The sequence below is a fragment of the Ascaphus truei genome, chromosome 5 (genome assembly GCF_040206685.1).
Source record: "Ascaphus truei isolate aAscTru1 chromosome 5, aAscTru1.hap1, whole genome shotgun sequence".
NCBI lineage: Eukaryota > Metazoa > Chordata > Amphibia > Anura > Ascaphidae > Ascaphus > Ascaphus truei.
The window spans coordinates 259,139,363-259,161,063 of NC_134487.1; positions in this window are offsets into that span (position 1 = coordinate 259,139,363).

Here is a 21,701-nt window from a genome sequence, read left to right on the forward strand (position 1 = left end):
GGCTCGTTGGGCTCTTTTTTTTTCTCGATTTGATTTTCACCTGTCCTATATTCCCGGGACCAAGAACGTAAAGGCAGACGCACTCTCCCGTATACATTCTTCTGAAGAGAGGCCAGAGGAATCGTTGGAGACTATCCTTCCACATGAGAGGATTCTCGCCACGACTACTTTCAAGAATCTTGACAAGATTTTGCACTCCCAGAGACGCATTTCCAAGGGCTTGGTCATTCCCGACAACAAACTCTTTGTACCATCCAAATTTGTTCCAGAGGTCCTGTCTTGGGGACATTCCTCTAAATCTGCAGGTCATCCAGGTTTTAAGAAGACTACTGATCACATTCGTCGGAATTTCTGGTGGCCAAGGATGTCTCAAGATATTCTGGAGTTTACCTGCGCATGCCCCACGTGCGCTCAAAGCAAGACTCTCCGTCAAAAGCCTCAGGGTTTTCTGTTACCCCTTCCAGTTCCCGACCGCCCCTGGTCCCACATTTCGATGGACTTCATCGTGGAGTTGCCCAGGTCCAGAGGAATGAACACTATCTTGGTGGTCGTGGACAGGTTCTCGAAGATGTCCCATTTCATTCCACTTAAAGGATTACCCACCTCCCCCTGCCCTTGCTGATATCTTTATGGAGTAGATTTTTTGGATTCATGGGATCCCTTTGTCCATTGTGTCTGACAGAGGTTCTCAGTTCATATCCAAATTTTGGAGAGCTTTCACGAAGAGATTGGGCATCTCTTCTTCCTTCTCTTCCGCCTTTCATCCTCAGTCAAATGGACAAACGGAGAGAATCAATCAATCCCTGGAGAAGTACCTGAGATGTTTTATATCTGATTTCCAGGATGATTGGGCTCAACTCCTCTCTTGGGCAGAGTATGCCGTCAATTCTGCAAAAACGAGTCCACCCGGGAGTCACCTTTCTTTATAAATTATGGGTTCCACCCTCCCTGTCTTCCCATCCCCAACATTCCTTCTGGAGTACCAGCCGTAGATGAACGCATTTCTTCCCTCCAAACCGCATGGTCCAGGATTCAGTCTACCCTTCTCAACTCCTCCCGCAGATCAAAACTACAGGCCGATCGTCGTCGTCGTTCAGCGCCCAGTTACAAACCAGGGGATTTGGTATTCCTCTCCTCTAGGAATATCCACCTCAAGGTACCATCTCCTAAACTGGCACCTAAGTTCCTGGGACCCTTCCCTATTTGTGAACAAATCAATCCTGTGGCATTCCGGCTCCAACTACCACCCAGTATGAAGATTTCCAATGTCTTTCATGTGTCCCTCTTAAAACCATTCATCTCCAGTCACTTCTTTCCGAATCAGACTCGTAAACCGGATTCCATTACTGTACAAAATAACGAGGACTACGAAGTTCACTCTCTTTTGGATTCTCGTTTATCAAGGGGTCAGCTTCAGTTCTTGGTGCAGTGAAAGGGCTTTGGCTCTGAAGAGAGATCCTGGGTACCTTCAAAGGACATTCATGCCCCGGCCCTTCTTAAGTTCTTCAGGAAAAAGTTTCCAGAGAAACCGTTCTTGGACCGTCCTGAGGCCGTTCCTGAAGAGGGGGGTACTGTCAGGAATCGGCGTTCTCCTTGCTTCCCACACGGAGCACTCCCTCTCCGCAGGGAGCCCCTGGACACACAAAACAATCCTGCCTTACCGGCCTCCACGGCTCCTCGCCCCTCCTCAGGTATAGACGCGGATTGGACGACTACCCCCTCTGGCTCTCGACTTCGGCTCTACTTGGACTTCGTAACTTCTGGCATCCCTGTAACACGGCTTATACCTTCGATCATCCGCAACTCTCCTATCCCTGATCTTGGCAACGGCAATAACTACTCCTCCTCTACTACTGGTACCGGCAAGTATTGTCTTCATTACTATACCTGGCCTGGCAACACTAACACCACACTCCGGACGCGCTCCCTTTGCTGCGGGTGCGTGTATCCCTACGTCCCACCTCAGCACCTGGGACGGGTCTGGTCTGCGGGCAGCACAGGCATAACACATCGGGGGCGACCAGGTCTTTGGTTCACAGGCTGTCACATGTGGCGACAGCCTCTGAAAATCAAATATGACCGGTTTCAGAAATTTGCGTTGCTCTGCCGCGCTTACTATACGTGTCGGTGGCCATGCATTTGTTTTGCCGTGATGTCGCGTCCCCGGCACTATAAGCGCAGCCTAAGGCCACGCTTATAGTGTCGGCGACGCTGACATCATGCTGTGGTCACTGGAAAAATCAAATTGAAGTGACTTCCAGCGATTGCGATCAAGCCGTCGCGCCGTCCTGTCACTCCTACTATAAGGGCACGCGACGGTGTCAATACATTTGTTTTGACGCAACATCGCCAGCACTATTAATGCAGCCTAATATGTGTCAGCCAGATAGGGGTATCCCGAGATTTTTCGAAATGTTCCTCCAAACAAAAAAGTTTGGGAATCACTGTCTACATTCTTAATCCCATAAAACACAAAAATAGGACCGCATAGAAGGAAACACAATAAAACCTAAATTAGTACACAAAATCTTTATATGTTAAAATGACAAAACATATAACACCACATACAGGTAAAGATCACATAGATCTAATGGTTCGTGACAACCACAGAGGGTCAGGTCTGCTAAACAGGACCCCACGATCAGAAGGTCATTAGCGATCCCCTAGAGTGTTACCAGGGAAAGGGTCCAGGGCTAGATGGTAAAGCACACAGACCTTAGCTAATTGAGCTCCTGACGGCGTCCTCGTGGTGTCTTTGGACTGCAGGCCGGAAATCCGTCGTCACGGACGTCACATCACTGCGTCACATAATGCCCATTGCCATAACAACGAGATGCTCAGTGAAGTCACGCGGCATCAAGTAGACATGACAATGGGATGCATTATGGTGACGAGGCATCACGTGATGCCACATTGTCATCGCAACATGTCACCACCTGACATCAGTGTCTCGTTGTCATGGCAACGGGGGGCGTGACGTGATGTACATTGTTTTATAAATATTTTTTTTAATTTTCCCGGTTTTTCATTTTGAAAATCTGATCACCCTATCTCTCACCCACACTCTCTCTCTCGCACCCTCTCGCTCTCTCTCTCTCTCTCGCACCCACTCTCTCTCTCTCTTTCACCCACACTCTCTCACACTCTGATCTGGATATCTTATTTACCCTGTATATCTTAACTGACCTATACCTACACCAAAATAACCTATACTGCTTTCTTCCAGATCTGACTCGAGCTTCACACCACAGACATCAGAATCCTGCCTATCCCAGAAGACAGGAAGGGAACACCACCCCTCCAATGTATAACATTGCTGGAATGAGAGTAGTAGCTTGACATTGAGGGGCTGCAGATCAGGTAAGATCCCAGCCGGGATTACTGCTTTAGATATTGTGAAGCGGGGGCGTCCAGGCACTGGATAAGGGGTTCAGGAAACTAGTCATTCACATCTGGCTTTTTTTTCTAGGTCCGACATTTACTCACACACACACACACAAGTAATTATGTAACAAGGACTAATTGTAGTAAAGTATAAATGTAATACAATAAATAAACTGCTGTGTCAAAAACGAATGATGTTCTTACTAGGAATTTATTCAATTTCTTTTTTAAAAAACAGGGCTGGGGGCGGGGCTAAGGGCAGGGCTGGGGGCGGAGCTAAGGGCAGGGCTGGGGCGGGGCTAAGGGCAGGCTGGGGGCAGGGTTAAGTGGCGAGTAGATTTTTTGGTTCGGCGACTAGATTTTTGGGTGACTTGTCGACCACTGTGTATATATATATATATATAATCAAAAAATAAATAGATGATACCGTTCTGTGGCTAACGAAATGCTTTTATTTGTGCGAGCTTTCGAGATACACTGATCTCTTCTTCCTGCGATATTACAATGAATGAAGCAAGCAAAAGCTATACTATAAACAGTGTCTATTGGATAGCTTTTGGATAGCTTCATTCATTGTAACATCGCCGGAAGAAGAGATCAGTGTATCTCGAAAGCTCGCACAAATAAAAGCATTTCGTTAGCCACAGAACGGTATCATCTATTTATTTTTTGATTATTGAAGCTCGGCTAACACGGTACTGATACCTCCACATGTATATATATATATATATATATATATATATATATATATATATATAGACCATACGATACCGGTTGCAACACGACATCAAGGGACAGCACGCAGGTAAGTAAATCAAAAATGTTCTGTATTTGATAGAAGACACAAAAAACGACGTTTCGGTCCCCCAGTGGGACCTTTCTCAAGGTGGTGCGAGGTGGTCACTGGGGTGGTCACTGGGGGTCGGTTTTTGTGTCTTCTATCAAATACAGAACATTTTTGATTTACTTACCTGCGTGCTGTCCCTTGATGTCGTGTTGCAATCGGTATCGTATGGTCGGTTATTGCTTTATGGGATAAGCACCAAAACTTATTTACTTGCATATGGTGTGCCGTCTGTGCATTGGATTCTATATATATATATATATATATATATATATATAAATGATTTTCCTATACTTAATAAAAATAATTAAAATATAAAGCAATTTTGAATAATATAGACATATATATATATATTAAATACAGTATATATTTAAAAAATATATATATTGACTCTAATGTAGTAAATAATTGAATTTGTGTAGTAGTTCCATAAGCATCTCAATATCAATAAAACATGAATACAAAACAAAATTATTACATTAATACACAAAATCAATTTACAATACAAATATAGTCTTATTATATCAATATATGCAATACTATAAAATGAATACATAAAATACATGTACTGTACAATACAAATATAATCTAGTTTGATCACAATAGAAACAATTATTGTAATAATGTAATTACTGATTGCCCATTATGGCACTGAATCGATGTAAAGAAAGAAATCTATTTGATCAAATCTTGTAAACCAATATACAGTATTTGGTGTAATCCTACCTAGCATTTAATACATTATATCCAGTATTCTCTCTCTCTCATAAATATACATATATTGTAATTGTAAATGCTTTACTGCTTTATAAACCCACAAAGAATAGTACAGACTCCTTGGTAAGGAAGTTGTCATCAGACATTTTTTCAGGACCCAAAGAAGTTCTTGATTGGAAAAGTTTAACATTGAATATTTTGATGGGCACCTACAGACTTGACTAATGCAGTTATGCAACTACAGAAACCTTCCACCATTCATATTATTGATTTAAGGGTTGAAATGAGCAAATGTCTTACACAGTTTTCTTCATGAACATTTTTCAGGAAATTCAGATATTCACAAATGTATTTCTAAAGATTTTTTTTGGAAGATTGTTCACCATTTTGCAGTGAAAGTTAAGGATTTTTTCCAACCCTATACAAATAGGAGCATACATATTGTAAGTGCTGCAAGAACCAAGTATAAAATCCATTGCCACTGTATGCTATACATCTCAGATGCACAGACCTTGACCCCTTGCTGATGCACTTACAGTACAATAACACCCTCTGTTAGGACCAGTATGTCAGGCCAGAATCTACACTCATGTTAAGCTTCCATTTTGTCTGGTCATAACTAGTTAAGATTCTGTAGTCAGCCTTTTGCTGAAATATAATTCCTAAATGCACTCAGTTTCTGCCAAAATTGCATTTCCTTTCTTTCTGGTCAGGATATTACTAGATACTTTTATGATGTCAATTTCCTGGTGTTTTAGTAGAATATAATAGAATGGTTCTCTGCAAGAAGCAAAATAGTGTAATAAAGTTGCTAAGACTCAAGGTCTCTTTTGATAACAGACAATGAATAAGCTATGTATTCAGAACATTGCTTGTATTGGAAAGGACATGTCTCAAAAGTCACGCCACTAATATGTCCTGCCCCTAAATCACGCCTCTAATCAAAGCTACGCCCAAGACACACCTAGTATACGCCTATGTCACGCCTATGATACGCCTATGTTACGCCTCTAACCAATATCTTTTTTTTTCTGTATAAAAGTCATTACCCTATGAGTAATAAATTGAGACAAAGGATTTGAAACCTGGCGTGCGTTACGTTTCATTTCGTTCGTCTTCCAGGCCTGATAAGGTTCATCAAAGATCGAAGATAACAGTTGCAGGGCGTGGAAGCTTCCCGGGGAAGTCTGCTGCAAACAGGTGCAGATAGTGTATCCAGTCACAAGGCTTCAGTGTACCTGGCAGAGGAAAAGTTCCTCTCGGTTCTGAAGCCCGGGGAGGAAATAACAGATTTTCCTTCACCCTCCTACTGTCTCTGTAAGTTCTCTCTACTTACCACTTGGATTGTAAACTCTTCATGACATGGACTCCCTTTTCTTATTGTTACTTTCATGTCTGAAGTGCTTATTCCCATTGTGTTATATTATTATGTCTCATGTGTTACTGATGTGAAGCGCTACGTAACTGGATGATACAATATAAATAAAGATATACATATATATGTATATACACATGTAGCCCTGGTAATAAATAGGGCTATATATCTATCCTCCTACTGGGGTAAGTCCTGCTAAGGGCAGGCCGCCAGTAGTTATCATGGGTTTCCCCCGCTTCAAGCCCTGCCTTGATTGGTGCAGGTAGGCCCCCTGACTCTGTGTGGAAGGCAAGAGACACAGGGGAGGGGCCTGCTGACATCATGAGGGGTGGGGCTGTCTAAAGTTAGTTGCCTGATCCTATCAGTGGCAGTAGGTGTTAGAGTGAGTTCTGTCTTGGGAGTGAGAAGAGAGAGTTATGTCCTGGGATCGGGAGGAATGAGTTCCAGGAGAGACAGGCCCTACAGTTGGAGGAGCTCAGGCCAGCCTGAGTAGAGTTGAAAGAACAGTGGTGGACCAATGCCCCTCACCCTGCATAGAGAATGAGGGAGAGCTAGCCCCACCCTGAGTGTCTGCACCTTGGGGTGGGAGCGGGGAGCAGTGAGATCCCCAGACAGCCCATCCTAAAGGGGTACAGTTTGGAGGAGAAGGAGGAGGAGGAAGAGACCATTGTATATGATCTGCTGCTGTTGCTGTGAGCTGTTGTACAATAAAAATACTTGATACTTTTACAAAGAGACTGAGACTGAAATCTCTCGCCCTATTGCGGGGGCTTCTCTAGAAGGATTTTACCCTACCCTTATAGGGCTTGCCAGAGATGGAGGCGCTGCACTACTAAAGAATGAAGGCAAGAACCCCAGAAGCCTGTCTCTGTTGTCCCCCATACCATCGCGGAGACTCAGGCCCTCCTGTTACCAGCAGGTATGCACCACCAGTACATATGTAGCCAACCCTCATTACACCCTAGGGGTCCGATCTGCGACCGGGGGGGGGGGGAGATGGGTTACACACATATACACATATATACACATATATACACATATACAGTAAAAAAAAAAAATATATATATATAGCGCACTTTCCCCACCCCCTGAGAGATGTGTGGCTATGGTGTGTGTATATGGTGCAATACCTGTGGTGCACAGGAGATCTGTGTCTCCGCTACAGGGAACCTGGGGTATACCTCAGTCGATGTTCAGTCAGTAGTGCCTCCACTGGACAGGATTCTATGATGTAGAATAACCCCGCTACAGGACCCGCATACAATAAAACACACACTTATGAAAATGTAGTGGTGTTCCCCTGGCCCTCCCCCTCATTTGTACCTCCACTGCGGGGGAATCGCGCGTGCTGTCAGGGATGACCCGCCAGCCTTTCTAGAGGGTGGGGGACGAGCAGGGAGAACACCGGTGCTCCAGAGGCTCCGCGGCGGCCCGACTGTACAGGGTGCCTCCATGTTTTCCCTCGCACATGCGCAGAGCAGAGAGAGATGCGGCGGCCATTAGGGTGATCGCGCATGCACAGTGATAGCGTGCTCAGCACTAGCCAAACAGGGAAGGCTCTTTGAAGGGACTACATGTCCCATGAGCCTCAGGAGCGCACCACATGACGCCAGTGAGCCTATAGGGCTGCAGTATCTCCCTGCTCTGAGGAGATAGATACATTTTGTGCACTGTGAGACAGTCAGTCAGTGCCAGGAGAGTGTAGGGTAAGGAGGTGAGGGTGCAGGAGTCAGTGACCCACTGAACTAGGGCAGCAAACCCTAGGCCCCAGTTAGCCCCTGAGCCACTCATTAAGATTGTGGTGTTTCAGGGACAGACCCTAGGTTAGGGACCCTGCCCCATTAGTATATACATTGACAGTTAGGGACACAGCGGACACTGCGCTTCTTACCAAGAGGCTTGGGATCAGGCCTACTCCGCAGAGAGAGCGGAACTATACCCAGGGGCTGCCTGACTGATCATTACGTTGGTGAAACCGGACGTCATCCAGGAGGTCGTTGGATCCTTTTCGAAGATCCTTTGAAAACCCAGGTGCCGCCGCACTGGGCAGGTATTGATACGCACGTGCACCACCTACAGAGTACTCACACATAGTGGCAGCGCTGACCACGGGACCAGGGTTTTACTGTGGACATCGTGTTGGGATATATTGTGGTGGGCAAAGGGGTATACACTCATCAATGGGAGTGAATGACATTGGGACTTATAGAGTATAAGAGTTATATATCCATGTTCAGTAAAGGTTATTATTGTTTGTTCATACCAAGTGTGTGTCATTGGTTTGAGTCCTGTGAGGGGCCCCTCCCGCCCTGTTGCGATCCCTCCCAGGTTGAGGCGATGCACCACGATATATATATATATATATATATATATATATATATATATATATATATATATATAAGTGAAAAGAGAAAAAAGTAACCCGTATGGGAGCACTCAGGTATGCAATTGATATATTTAATTTATTTATTTTGACACAGTGCAAAAAAGGATAGATAAACAGTACATGATTAAAAACACTTAAAAAATAGACTTGGACCCCTGTCACGGGTGCTACCCTTAAATACAGGTGAACAACACTAGGGAACAGTTCAGATTGTTAACCCTAAGCATGAAAAGGATAGTGACTCAAAAATCACTAGGGTAAATCAAAGTATCACAACAGGTTAATGGGTTCTCAGGCACCTATACAAGGCTAAATAATACACACTACACACCAAAAGATAGACTAATCAAAGTGTTAATGACAGTCTCAAAAACGTCCCACATCTACATGAGCATACAGTGTATATAGTCAATACCAGCAGAGTGAGTATGTCACTTGTAGGAACAGGTGGTAAGATGAATTGATGACCCTATATGTATAGAGCAATAAAGTGTGTTATTAGCATATAGAGGAAAATGCCTGATGAGCGCCTATTAAATAACCTGGTGTTTGGAGTCAGTGTCCCTAATGAAAAAAATGAATGAAATGTCACAGTCCAAAAAAGATTAGTTGCACAAGTTCAGGGTAGCATAGTTACGTGAACCATGGGTCAGGGGTCCTGTCTAGCACCCCCACTCCGACGCGTTTCGTCCAGAGATTTTGACTAGGAGTGGTGAGGGAGCTAAAGCTGGGGACTGTTTATATAGGGATATTATTTGCGCCAAAATTGGATGAGGGCGGCAGCAGCTGCAGGTGCTTAAGCAGGATTAGTTCCTGTATGCCGTGTCTGCGTATCAGACTGGCACGCATAGTGTCCGCGCGGGTAGTCTGCGCATGCGTAGCTTGTAAATGTTAAGTTCAACTCGCATATCTGCTGCGCATGTGCGAAAAGCGGCCTGCCCCTCTCCATGTCTAATGTGCAGGTGCATAGGGCTTCACGATACTCTTGTAGTGCGTGTTAGCTAGGATCGCATTTCGCGCATGCGCGCTAAGCATATCTATAGATCCGTGCGGTTCTGCACAGTCACACCAGCTAAACATGAATGTGGTGGCAGAAACAGATGTCTGTTATCACATATATGCAGGATATTGATAGAGTCAATGTAATTGTGGTACACAAATGTTTAGACAGAGCCGCAGCAAGCCTAATTCAAAACGAAACTGGGTAGTACCACAAAAAACGCCCATATCTAGGCATTATGACAGCGCTCCCTAAAGGAAAGGAGGCTGCAGTGTACTTGATGTTGTCTGTTAGTAAAATACAGTAACCTCAATGTTTAGACAGTACGTTAAAATATGTTTCATCAGCATTGATACATTGATACATTGATAACACCACCCTGCACCTTTCACAGTTGATTGCATATAGATATGTTATAATGAACTATAAGCCCTCAGTAATAGGGCCAGATAACAAGACACAGCCAGCCTTGTGTGTTACAGAAACAAGGGGGAAAGGGAATGAAAAACATGTAAATCATGTATCGATGTGGTCAAAGTTTGACAGAGTCCAGGCAGTAATGCACGAGTCCATAATGTCCAAGTAATTTCTCTTCATAACTCCTGAAGTGTGCCATGAAAGTTTAGACCAGATATAGCCAAACTGTAAACGTTCTGGCATCCACAGTTAAGGTCAGCGCATGGAGATGAATTCCTTCCGTGTAGTTGCTGATGACTTGTGGTATCTCTGGGTTGTATTAGTCAATCGATGTTGTCCAATGTTATGTAATTTATGCATCGGGTGGAAACTTGATTACATGGGTATGACGTCTTGGGAAGATGTATTCCAAGATCCATAATTAATATGGTCTGTAGTCAAGAAGATCTCTGGCTTCAGCCTCTCAATGGCATGTAGTATCTACAAGATAAAACAAAATACATGCAGTAAGTGTACTCATCAGGTTGAATATAGAGCATTTTACCTGTGTACAGGCAGAGTTTGAACAGTGTATTACAAAAACATGGCGTAGCCAATATAGTCATTCAGACCTTTCGGGATCATTGAGTTGATTTGTGTGATCCACCTGGTCTCTTTTTTTAGGAGAGTTTTTTCCAGGTCGCCTCCACGTATGCCAAGGGAGACTTTGTCAAGCGCAAAAGCCCTCAATAACGTAGTGTCTGCCGCATGTTTATTCAAAAAATGCCTCGCGACACTAGTTATTTTTTTGAAGCCATCAAGGTCCCTTTGCGCATTCTTAATGTTCCTGACATGTTCTAAGACCCGGAATATAAGCTCTCTGGTAGTCATGCCTACATAAGGCAGATCACAAGGGCATAAGATACAATAAATCACCCCTTTAGATTTGCAGTTGAGCATGGAGCGAATTGTATAGACATGGGTCTTTTGGCTATTTGTGAATGTTAGTTTGTTTTCCATATGTTTGCACGCTGAGCAGTTGGAACATTTGGTGAACCCTATGCGTGGGGTAACAGACAAAAAAAAAACCTTTTTGTCTGTTACCCCACGCATAGGGTTCACCAAATGTTCCAACTGCTCAGCGTGCAAACATATGGAAAACAAACTAACATTCACAAATAGCCAAAAGACCCATGTCTATACAATTCGCTCCATGCTCAACTGCAAATCTAAAGGGGTGATTTATTGTATCTTATGCCCTTGTGATCTGCCTTATGTAGGCATGACTACCAGAGAGCTTATATTCCGGGTCTTAGAACATGTCAGGAACATTAAGAATGCGCAAAGGCACACTTCAGGAGTTATGAAGAGAAATTACTTGGACATTATGGACTCATGCATTACTGCCTGGACTCTGTCAAACTTTGACCACATCGATACATGATTTACATGTTTTTCATTCCCTTTCCCCCTTGTTTCTGTAACACACAAGGCTGGCTGTGTCTTGTTATCTGGCCCTATTACTGAGGGCTTATAGTTCATTATAACATATCTATATGCAATCAACTGTGAAAGGTGCAGGGTGATGTTATCAATGTATCAATGTATCAATAATGATGAAACATATTTTAACGTACTGTCTAAACATTGAGGTTACTGTATTTTACTAACAGACAACATCAAGTACACTGCAGCCTCCTTTCCTTTAGGGAGCGCTGTCATAATGCCTAGATATGGGCGTTTTTTGTGGTACTACCCAGTTTCGTTTTGAATTAGGCTTGCTGTGGCTCTGTCTAAATATTTGTGTACCACAATTACATTGACTCTATCAATATCCTGCATATATGTGATAACAGACATCTGTTTCTGCCACCACATTCATGTTTAGCTGGCGTGACTGTGCAGAACCGCACGGATCTATAGATATGCTTAGCGCGCATGCGCGAAATGCGATCCTAGCTAACACGCACTACAAGAGTATCGTGAAGCCCTATGCACCTGCACATTAGACATGGAGAGGGGCAGGCCGCTTTTCGCACATGCGCAGCAGATATGCGAGTTGAACTTAGCATTTACAAGCTACGCATGCGCAGACTACCTGCGCGGACACTATGCGTGCCAGTCTGATACGCAGACACGGCATACAGGAACTAATCCTGCTTAAGCACCTGCAGCTGCTGCCGCCCTCATCCAATTTTGGCGCGAATAATATCCCTATATAAACAGTCTCCAGCTTTAGCTCCCTCACCACTCCTAGTCAAAGTCTCTGGACGAAACGCGTCGGAGTGGGGGTGCTAGACAGGACCCCTGACCCATGGTTCACGTAACTATGCTACCCTGAACTTGTGCAACTAATCTTTTTTGGACTGTGACATTTCATTCATTTTTTTCATTAGGGACACTGACTTCAAACACCAGGTTATTTAATAGGCGCTCATCAGGCATTTTCCTCTATATGCTAATAACACACTTTATTGCTCTATACATATAGGGTCATCAATTCATCTTACCACCTGTTCCTACAAGTGACATACTCACTCTGCTGGTATTGACTATATACACTGTATGCTCATGTAGATGTGGGACATTTTTGAGACTGTCATTAACACTTTGATTAGTCTATCTTTTGGTGTGTAGTGTGTATTATTTAGCCTTGTATAGGTGCCTGAGAACCCATTAACCTGTTGTGATACTTTGATTTACCCTAGTGATTTTTGAGTCACTATCCTTTTCATGCTTAGGGTTAACAATCTGAACTGTTCCCTAGTGTTGTTCACCTGTATTTAAGGGTAGCACCCGTGACAGGGGTCCAAGTCTATTTTTTAAGTGTTTTTAATCATGTACTGTTTATCTATCCTTTTTTGCACTGTGTCAAAATAAATAAATTAAATATATCAATTGCATACCTGAGTGCTCCCATACGGGTTACTTTTTTCTCTTTTCACTTATATTATTTATAACCCGTGAGCACCGCCAAACCTTACTTATGTAAAGTAAACAACATAATTTCTTTGGCTTATGGTGGCGTGAAATTTGCAAAAGTAGATGCAAGGTTTTTCTTTCCCACCCCTCCCCCCATTTTTTCCCCCGCTTTTTGAATATATATATATATATATATATATATATATATATATATGTACCCCCGGCTCCCGTGCGAGGCTTAGGCTCCTGAGGGCCACACAGGTAACATACAGCATTAGTAGCATCTGTGTTCACAGGGAAGAGGTGTTACAAAAGATAACAGTTTTACTGAACATAAATAACCTAGGATATATATATATATATATATATATATATATATATATATATATATATATATATACCACCAACCAGGCCACACACAGCCATACCCTCCAATGCTCCGCTCCCCACCCAAGGTGTGTGTGAGAGTGCTGCCCTACTATAGTGTTTGAGTTGATACACAGACGCGTTGGGTACCTGCCGGGTGATGCCACACCTGGGCGCGCTGATGCCACGATGCTGGGATGCTGGGATCCACGGATCCGATGCTGATACTGCGAAGACTCCCCCTCTACGTTGGGTGGGTCCCTCGTAGATTGTACCACTGTAAACAATGTCTTTATTAATGTAGGGTGATCTGTGTCCTGGACCACAAGCCACAGCCAACGTGCCACATCTCCCTGTGTCCCTAACACTAATATTGCTAAGCAGGACAGGGTCCTTATCTGAGGGGCAAGTCCCTATCACAGCCACAAACTATGTGGGAGTCGGGGCTTTGCTGGGGCATAATAGGGTGTATCTGGCCTAATGTAGATGCCACTGACATCTGCACATATAACTTACTCCTTCCTTGTCCCAGCTCCAACTGCCACTCTCCTAACTGTCAGCTCAAACTTCAAGCATACCCAAAGTTCCAATTTCTCCTAAGGAGGGTCTAGCAGCCCTATTGGCTGTACTGTGTTATGCAGCCCCTCGGGCTGCTGGGACCTTTGCATGCGCAAACCTTTTCTGCGCATGCGAGCGCACAAACAAAATGGCAGTGCCCTTACTGGCTACCCTCCTGCAGGAGAGCTAAAGGGTGGGTCAGGCTAAATGTATAATTTTGGGGGAGTGGCCAAGGCACTGATCTGAATGGTCACATGTCAGATCGGCTCCTTAGACAAAATAGAAATATTCGTCTTAAAAAGGTTCAAAATCAACACCAAACAACCCAAAAAATAAAACAGAAAGGTACCTTCAAATCGGGGTCATAAATAAAAAAGACTTGGAACTCAAAGTAGCTGATTACGGAGGGCAGAGACGACGCAGGGGTCAAGCTGACACCACACCAACCCGACAATAAGTGGAATCCTGCGTACCTGCTGGGAGGGGAAGTGGCAGAGATAGAGCCAATGTCAGGGGCGATCAGCTTACCCCTGTGAACACCCCGCGAGGCCAAGGTAGCGGGTTGGCCTGTCTGTCCCTCAGGGCAAGTCTTGTGTGGAGAGTGGTGGAGCCGATAGAAGTGGAGCATCCATTTTGTTTTGGTGCGCTACTAGACCGCGCTGCACACTTAAGGGTGAAAAAAAAGAATAGCGTAGCCCTGAGAGTCCAGCGGGGACCGGACAAAGTGTTGGGACAGCTGGGGTGCAGAGCGGAACACTCCAGGCGAGGCATAAAAACTCCTCGCTAAAGATCTCTACAGACGCCAGGTAAGACAGAGGCAGCACCATCTGCACTGCAGCCTCCACTCTCTCGCTAACCCGATGCACAGCACAACACAGAATAAATATAAACCTCTACCCGGTTTGGTGCGATGTCGGTCTGGGGAGGCTTTGTGGGGGAATCCCCCTGTCATGCCTGTTCTGAGCCTTGTCCTAGTGCAGCTGTCAGGCCACGGGGGGGTGGGGTATCAGGAGAGAGAGTGGCCATCTTGATTAGGCTCTCTTTCTCTGCTGCCGACCAAACCACATGCGCTGCTCTCGCCCCCTCCCTCCCCCCACCCCTTAGAGGCCACCCAACAGATAGAGGACAGAGGCCCAGCAGATCCAATGTCCCAAAGCGAGGCCCCTGCAGCCCCTGTCAGGAGACATATAGAGGGGGGTAGCCTGCGGAAAGGAGGGCGGCCATTTTCTTTGACAGAGTTGGCTGAGGTCTGCTCAATAAATAAATAATAAATAAAAACACAATCTGACCCTTTCAGGTAGAATTGCAGAGGTGGCTGCACTTGCCTCCGGCACTTGCCTCCTCTACCAGGCAATAACCACATATTGCACAAAGGTTCACCTATAGGGAAAAGTTTCCAGCAATACAAGTACTGACATTTGAAAGAAGATAAAATATCCCACAATAAATAAAAAATAAAAAAAGCAGCACAACAATATCAACCTGATCTTACCTGGGCAGGATGATGGAGAGCTGCTTGTGCAGTTAGGATTGCTTTGGCCATTTGGTGGTGCTACATGCTTTGGTAGACCCCCACCTACGGAAAATGAAGCAATGACTTAGACATTTTTCCATGTAAAAGGTCAAACAGGAGACTTCCGGTGCCGTCACCAGGCATGGCCATGTGAGAAAGTAGCTCCCAAGACCCTCCGAAAAGGAAGAAAGGAGTAAGATAGAGATAACAACAGTAAAAGATATCACAAAAAAGGGGACTCAACCTACCCCACCGTCAAGACATGACTGGAAAGGGGAGAAAGCCTCTAAACCAGTGCGTCTCAATGTACTTTACTTCAACCCAATGCTCGACGGACCCGAACACTGACTCCCAAGATGGTGCTGCAGCATGCGAGCCGGGAGAACAAGCACATGTCCCATCCCCCGAATTACAGGCCCCAGTATTGGGTATCGGATGCCAAAGTTGCCGCCATTTTTAAAGCGTCCGCGTCACATGACGTGGGACATTTAAATAATGGAGGATACCGGCACCCCATATCTGGGCCTGTAACTCGGGAAGCAGGAAGTCCCAGAGGCTGTAATCAATGTGGTTCATCTCAGGAGACCCCCTGCTCCTGCACACTATTAATAAAAATTATATTAAAACAGCTTCATTACCATAGCGGATAGCCGCTACGGTAATTTTTTTATTTTTATTGTGATGTGTGTTTTGATACAAGTGTAGATGAGCAGGGGGTCACAGCTTTTAAACATAAACATAGACATAACTTAAATAATGTGTGGTGAAGACCTACTCATATCTCAAGTTGCAAAGCCAGTACAACCAACCTCAGACAGATGAGACCCACCAGGTTTAAACAGTCTGTCTGGCTACGGTCATGAAGGGGTTAAGGCCTCCCGCTACCCACCCGCAAGCCCTAAACAAACACCGTTGGGGCTAATACCCCCTTCACCCACCCCCACTACCCACAATAATAAAAAATACACACACCAGCCCCACACTAACTAAATAAATATATATATATAAATATAAATATATATATATATATATATATATATATATATATACACATGACCCCAACAACACCTATACCCCCCTAACATACAGTATAGTAATGGGCATAATGACTATTATCCACAAATGGATAATAGTGCAGTTGTCCATTTAAAATACATACACAACAATAAAGACATTAAATACATATAGCACTCACCCATGTGCAGCTGGCACGATGAAGGCCATCCTCATCTTCATCCTGCCCATGCCCCATCCGCTTCTGCAAAACAGACACAAGAATTAAAACATCCAATGTAATGTCCCCTAACCCCTTAATCACCATAGCGGTTATTAACCGCTACAGTCATTAAGGGGTTAAGCCACCATCACCCACATACCCTCCCCCACTAACCCCCCCAACCACCCTCACCCACTACCCACAGGGGAGTCCTACCAAATACCCTTGGGGCCAATACCCCCTCCCCCAGCACATACAGTACAATAATGTGCCAAATAACTATTATCCACATAGGGATAATACATTATTTGGCCATTATTAAACACATTCAATACCGTAATAAAATAAAGAAAATTCTACTAACCTCATCAATAAGAAGGCTCCGTCGCCAGCATCATCCTTGGGGTCCGTTGCCAAAATAAGAAATAGCCAATACATCTCAATGACATTAACATACCAAGGAACCCCTTAATCACCTTTTCGGGTACTAACCTCAAAGGTAATTAAGGGGTGAAGCCATCCTGCAATGGCAACACCACTTATGCATAACATCCTCAATGAATTAAAAACCAATTTCCTACACAAATCTCAAGTAATCATTCAATCTGAAGCCTCAAATGCCACTTAAAACATTGCTTTTACAGTGTATACATGTAGCATAACATGTAAACTACATGTACACGCTGCAAATCAATGTTAACAATACAGTAATCCAACTCAAATAGCCTGACATCACAAGAAGTATATTATGTAAGCAAATAAAGTCACCATCAATGAATAAACACACATGAATTACATTCCTAAACAATTAAAATACCATCCATACCAATTACACAATTAACTATAGCTATCGTAACAGAGAACCACTTCAAAACATACAAAAAAGGACACCAACATTTACAATATACTATAGCAAGCCTCTCCATAACCTACAGTACAGCATAAAGCCCAAAACTTACATCTCTCTAATAATAAAATACATTTAACACACATCTATGCATAGCAGCATAGCCACAATCATTTACAATACAGAAAATCAAGCTTTAACAACACTATCATTTCTTACCCTGTATGTATATATCTCTCTAGACATACATAAATACATACATACATACATACATACATACATACATACAGTGGCAAGAAATGATATGCATAAAAAAAAATGAAGACATGAAAAAGCAAAAAAAAACACAGTTACATTAAGTACATTTCTTTATTTAACTTACCATTACTTGCCCCCACCGACTCCCGTTGATCAGCTTACTCACGAACCAATCCACGAACAGGAACCCATAAAATAAAAAACCATAAAATAATAAACATTAAAATAATAAAACACGACAATCCAGAGGCGCATGCGGCAGGAGCAGAGATGGCAGCCTAACCTGATCGCTCCGAGTCCCGCCGGCATTAAAAATACACAGCGCACCGCAAAACTCAGCAAAATCAAAAAAAAACTACAGGATCTGTTGGCCATAAACGCCAGGCATAAAGATATATGGCGGCTACGAGGAAAAAATCTAAACAGAAAGTAGACGTTCGCACATACTTTGTGGGAGCAAAGAAGGTACAGGAGACAGACAGCATGGCGGCATCTGATTCCGACTCCGCTCAGGAGCCGGACTTGACAGCGGTGAATCAGACTGGAGCCATGAAAAAAGAAATAGCCAAACTCCTAACTGATTTAAAAACCTTCTTTCGCGGGGAAGTGGACACCTTACGAAAAGACATACTCAACATTGGAGCACGCACAAATGACCTGGAAGAGAAAATGGACGAAGCTGCCCGCTGTCAGACAGAGACAGACTCCAGAGTTACCGTCCTGGAAAGAAAAGTGGCAGACTTAGAGGAACGCCACGAGGACAGCGAGAATAGAGACAGACGAAACAACCTGAGGATCCGGGGGATACCAGAGGAGATTTTAGACCCGGAGCTCCTAATAAACCGATGGATGTCATCTATTATGCCAGGAAAAACTGAGGCAGAACTAGTAATGGACAGGTGTCATAGGGCACTGAGGGCCCGACCACTTCCCAATAATCATCCCAGGGATATAATCATGAGACTACACCATTTCACAACAAAAGCTGAAATATGCAAAATCACAAGGGCCACCCCCACGATAAAATTTGAAGACATAGAGATGGCCATATATCAAGACATCTCACCGATTACGTTAGCACGACGGCAGGCCCTCCAGCCGGTCACCAGGCTAGTTAGGGAAAAAAATGTCCGCTATCGTTGGGCTTTTCCCTTCGCTTTGATTGTGCTGCAAAATGGCAGGTCACACGCCATCAAACAAATCGCAGACGGTCCTGAGTTCCTAACCAGGTTGGGCTTCCCTAATACCTTACCGCAGCCTGAAGCCCCGGATCGTCGTATACCCCGGCGGACCGAATGGGAGAAAGTGAGACAGCCACCTAAACAACGACACACAAAGTCGGGCCCCTCAGGATCAGGGTGAAGGCCACACAAGACGGTCAACAGTTACTCCTGAATCGCCAGTTATTGTTGTTTCCTGGTTTAAATTGAACTGTCTACCCTCACAAACTGCGGTCCTAAGCAAGAAGGGCATTACAACGCCGCCCCCCGGAGGTCTTTTATCCAACTGAACTAATTTAACAGACAAGGGGGGGAAAAAACTAAATAAAGAAAAGACGCTACAAAAGTTCTTCCCTTTTTTTTCAACTTACCAAATGGCCTCACGAGACGACGGGCGGGAGAATCCGGCAAAGAAGCGCCAGTTCAGAATGGCGGAGGACGTTTTGGCGCGAACACGAGGTGATGCGGAGGACCCCGCCCCCGAGAAACACCAGCTCCCTCTGCAAACACCAGCCAGACCTGCGCGCGACCCTCAGAAGACGTCGACGGAGAAACTCTCGCGAGAGTGCGTCGCCCGGAATCTGACGTCAGCAAAAGCGTCTACGGCCCAGAGCAAGAACAACGCCAGACTGAGAGACGGAAACAGCTACCGGAGGGTCTACGAAGAGGTCCAGAGCTCTCCAGAGGGGTCCGCGCATTCCCCTACTGGGGAGAAAGGATAAGATTAGTTCACAGATGCAGGGTAGTCAGCTAAAGACTTTAATGTTGAACGGTTTAAACTAACCAAAGATTCTTTATACACAAGTTGAGTTGTAGTCGAGTTCTGTAATAGTGCTTACGCGCTGATTTATAAAAATTAATGTGTTCGCTGCCGGCGGGGGGGCGGATGTCTGCCCTCCCTGTTGCCTGTTGGCATGTACCTCTCTGGTTGGACGGTGGCCTTAAGCCACAGCCTAATCAAAGACCTGTGCTTCCGCGACTTCGGCGTCCTCCCACAACCCTATATGGGAAACTGGGACAAGCTGGAGTCTGAACGGTGTCCCCGGGCAGCAAACCATAGGTCTCCTAAGACCAAAGTGGTTTTCCTTGTTAATATAACAAGGTTGCATGTTCCCTGTCACACCCCTATGTGTTTTCCTCCCCCCCATCCAGGTATCCCTAGCAGAGACAACTGGGCAACAAAAGACCTGCAGCTCTATTACCAACATCCTCCGAAACACCACGAGCCGGGTAAGCGGAGAATACTAGACACCCACGAAAACTCACTACACACACAAAGATGGCATTAACGTTCATCTACCAGAATGTAAAGGGATTTAATTCCCCCCAAAAACGTAGAATAGCTTTCGCAGACTTCAAACGCAAAAACGCTGATGTTCTTTTCCTGCAAGAGACACACTATTGTCTTAATAACAATCCAAAGTTCATAGACAAACAATTTAGAAAATTCTACCTAGCCTCAGCCAAGGATAAAAAAAAGGGTGTAGCTATCCTGATCCACAATAGAGTCCCATTTGTGCTAGAAAAAATAAAACGTGACCCAGAAGGTAGATATATTATCCTAGTAGGCGCACTGCAGCAAACCAGGGTAACCTTAGCGTGCGTATACGCCCCCTGCGATAACAACCCCCAGTTCTTTACAGAATTCTTTTTGAAGCTACAAAACTGGGCAAGCGGTAATGTGATATTAGCGGGAGATTTTAACAAAGCCCTAGACACTCGAATTGATAGATCTCCGAGACAGGAGAAGGAGAGACAAGCAGGAAACAAAGAGCTACTAGAAGGGTTGCGAAGGGGATGTTTGGTGGACATATGGCGAGAACAACACCCAGGCGAGCGTACATATACATTCTACTCACACCCACACGACAGCTACAGCAGACTTGACCACTTCTTTGTATCGAGTAGAATGGTCCCACAAATCTCCAACACTCTAATCCATGACATTACATGGTCGGATCATGCATCTATTGAGCTAAGATGCACACAAATTAGACAGGTTAGCCCGGGAGCAAACTGGAAACTAAACGAATCCCTTATTAAAATACCGGAATTGGCACAGACAGTCAAAGACGAGATCAGAATTTTTTTTGTCATAAACGCCGGCCCTGTGGAATCCCACACTACACTGTGGGAGGCTCACAAAGCCACAATAAGAGGAACTTTGATTGGCCTCGCAGCAAGACGCAAAAGACAAAGGGAGGCGAAATTGACACAACTATATAAGAGGTTACATGAACTCTCTGCTCTACATAGCCGATCAGACGGAGAGGACATTCTTAAGGAGCTGAAAGATGTAAGAATTGAGCTTAATCTCCTCCTCACATCCCAGGCCGAGAGAGATATCAGTTGGACTAAGAGGAATTTTTTTGAGAAAGCCAATAAGCCGGACACTATGTTAGCTAACAGGATCCGTAATAGGCAACCGAGTTATAACATACAAACTATAAAAATAAAAACAGGAGAGTTGACCTCCAACCCCAAACGCATAGTGGAAGAGTTTAGGCTTTATTATGAACAGCTATATAATGGGGAGAAAGTATCACAAAATCCAAAAACAAAAAAACTTTTACAGTCCTTCCTAGACAAAGCAGCCTTACCAGGGGTGAGCAGGCTGGAGAATGAGGCAGTTCAATCTGATTTCACGTTAGAGGAACTGACAGCGGTAATCAAACATCTCAAACCCTCTAAGGCCCCAG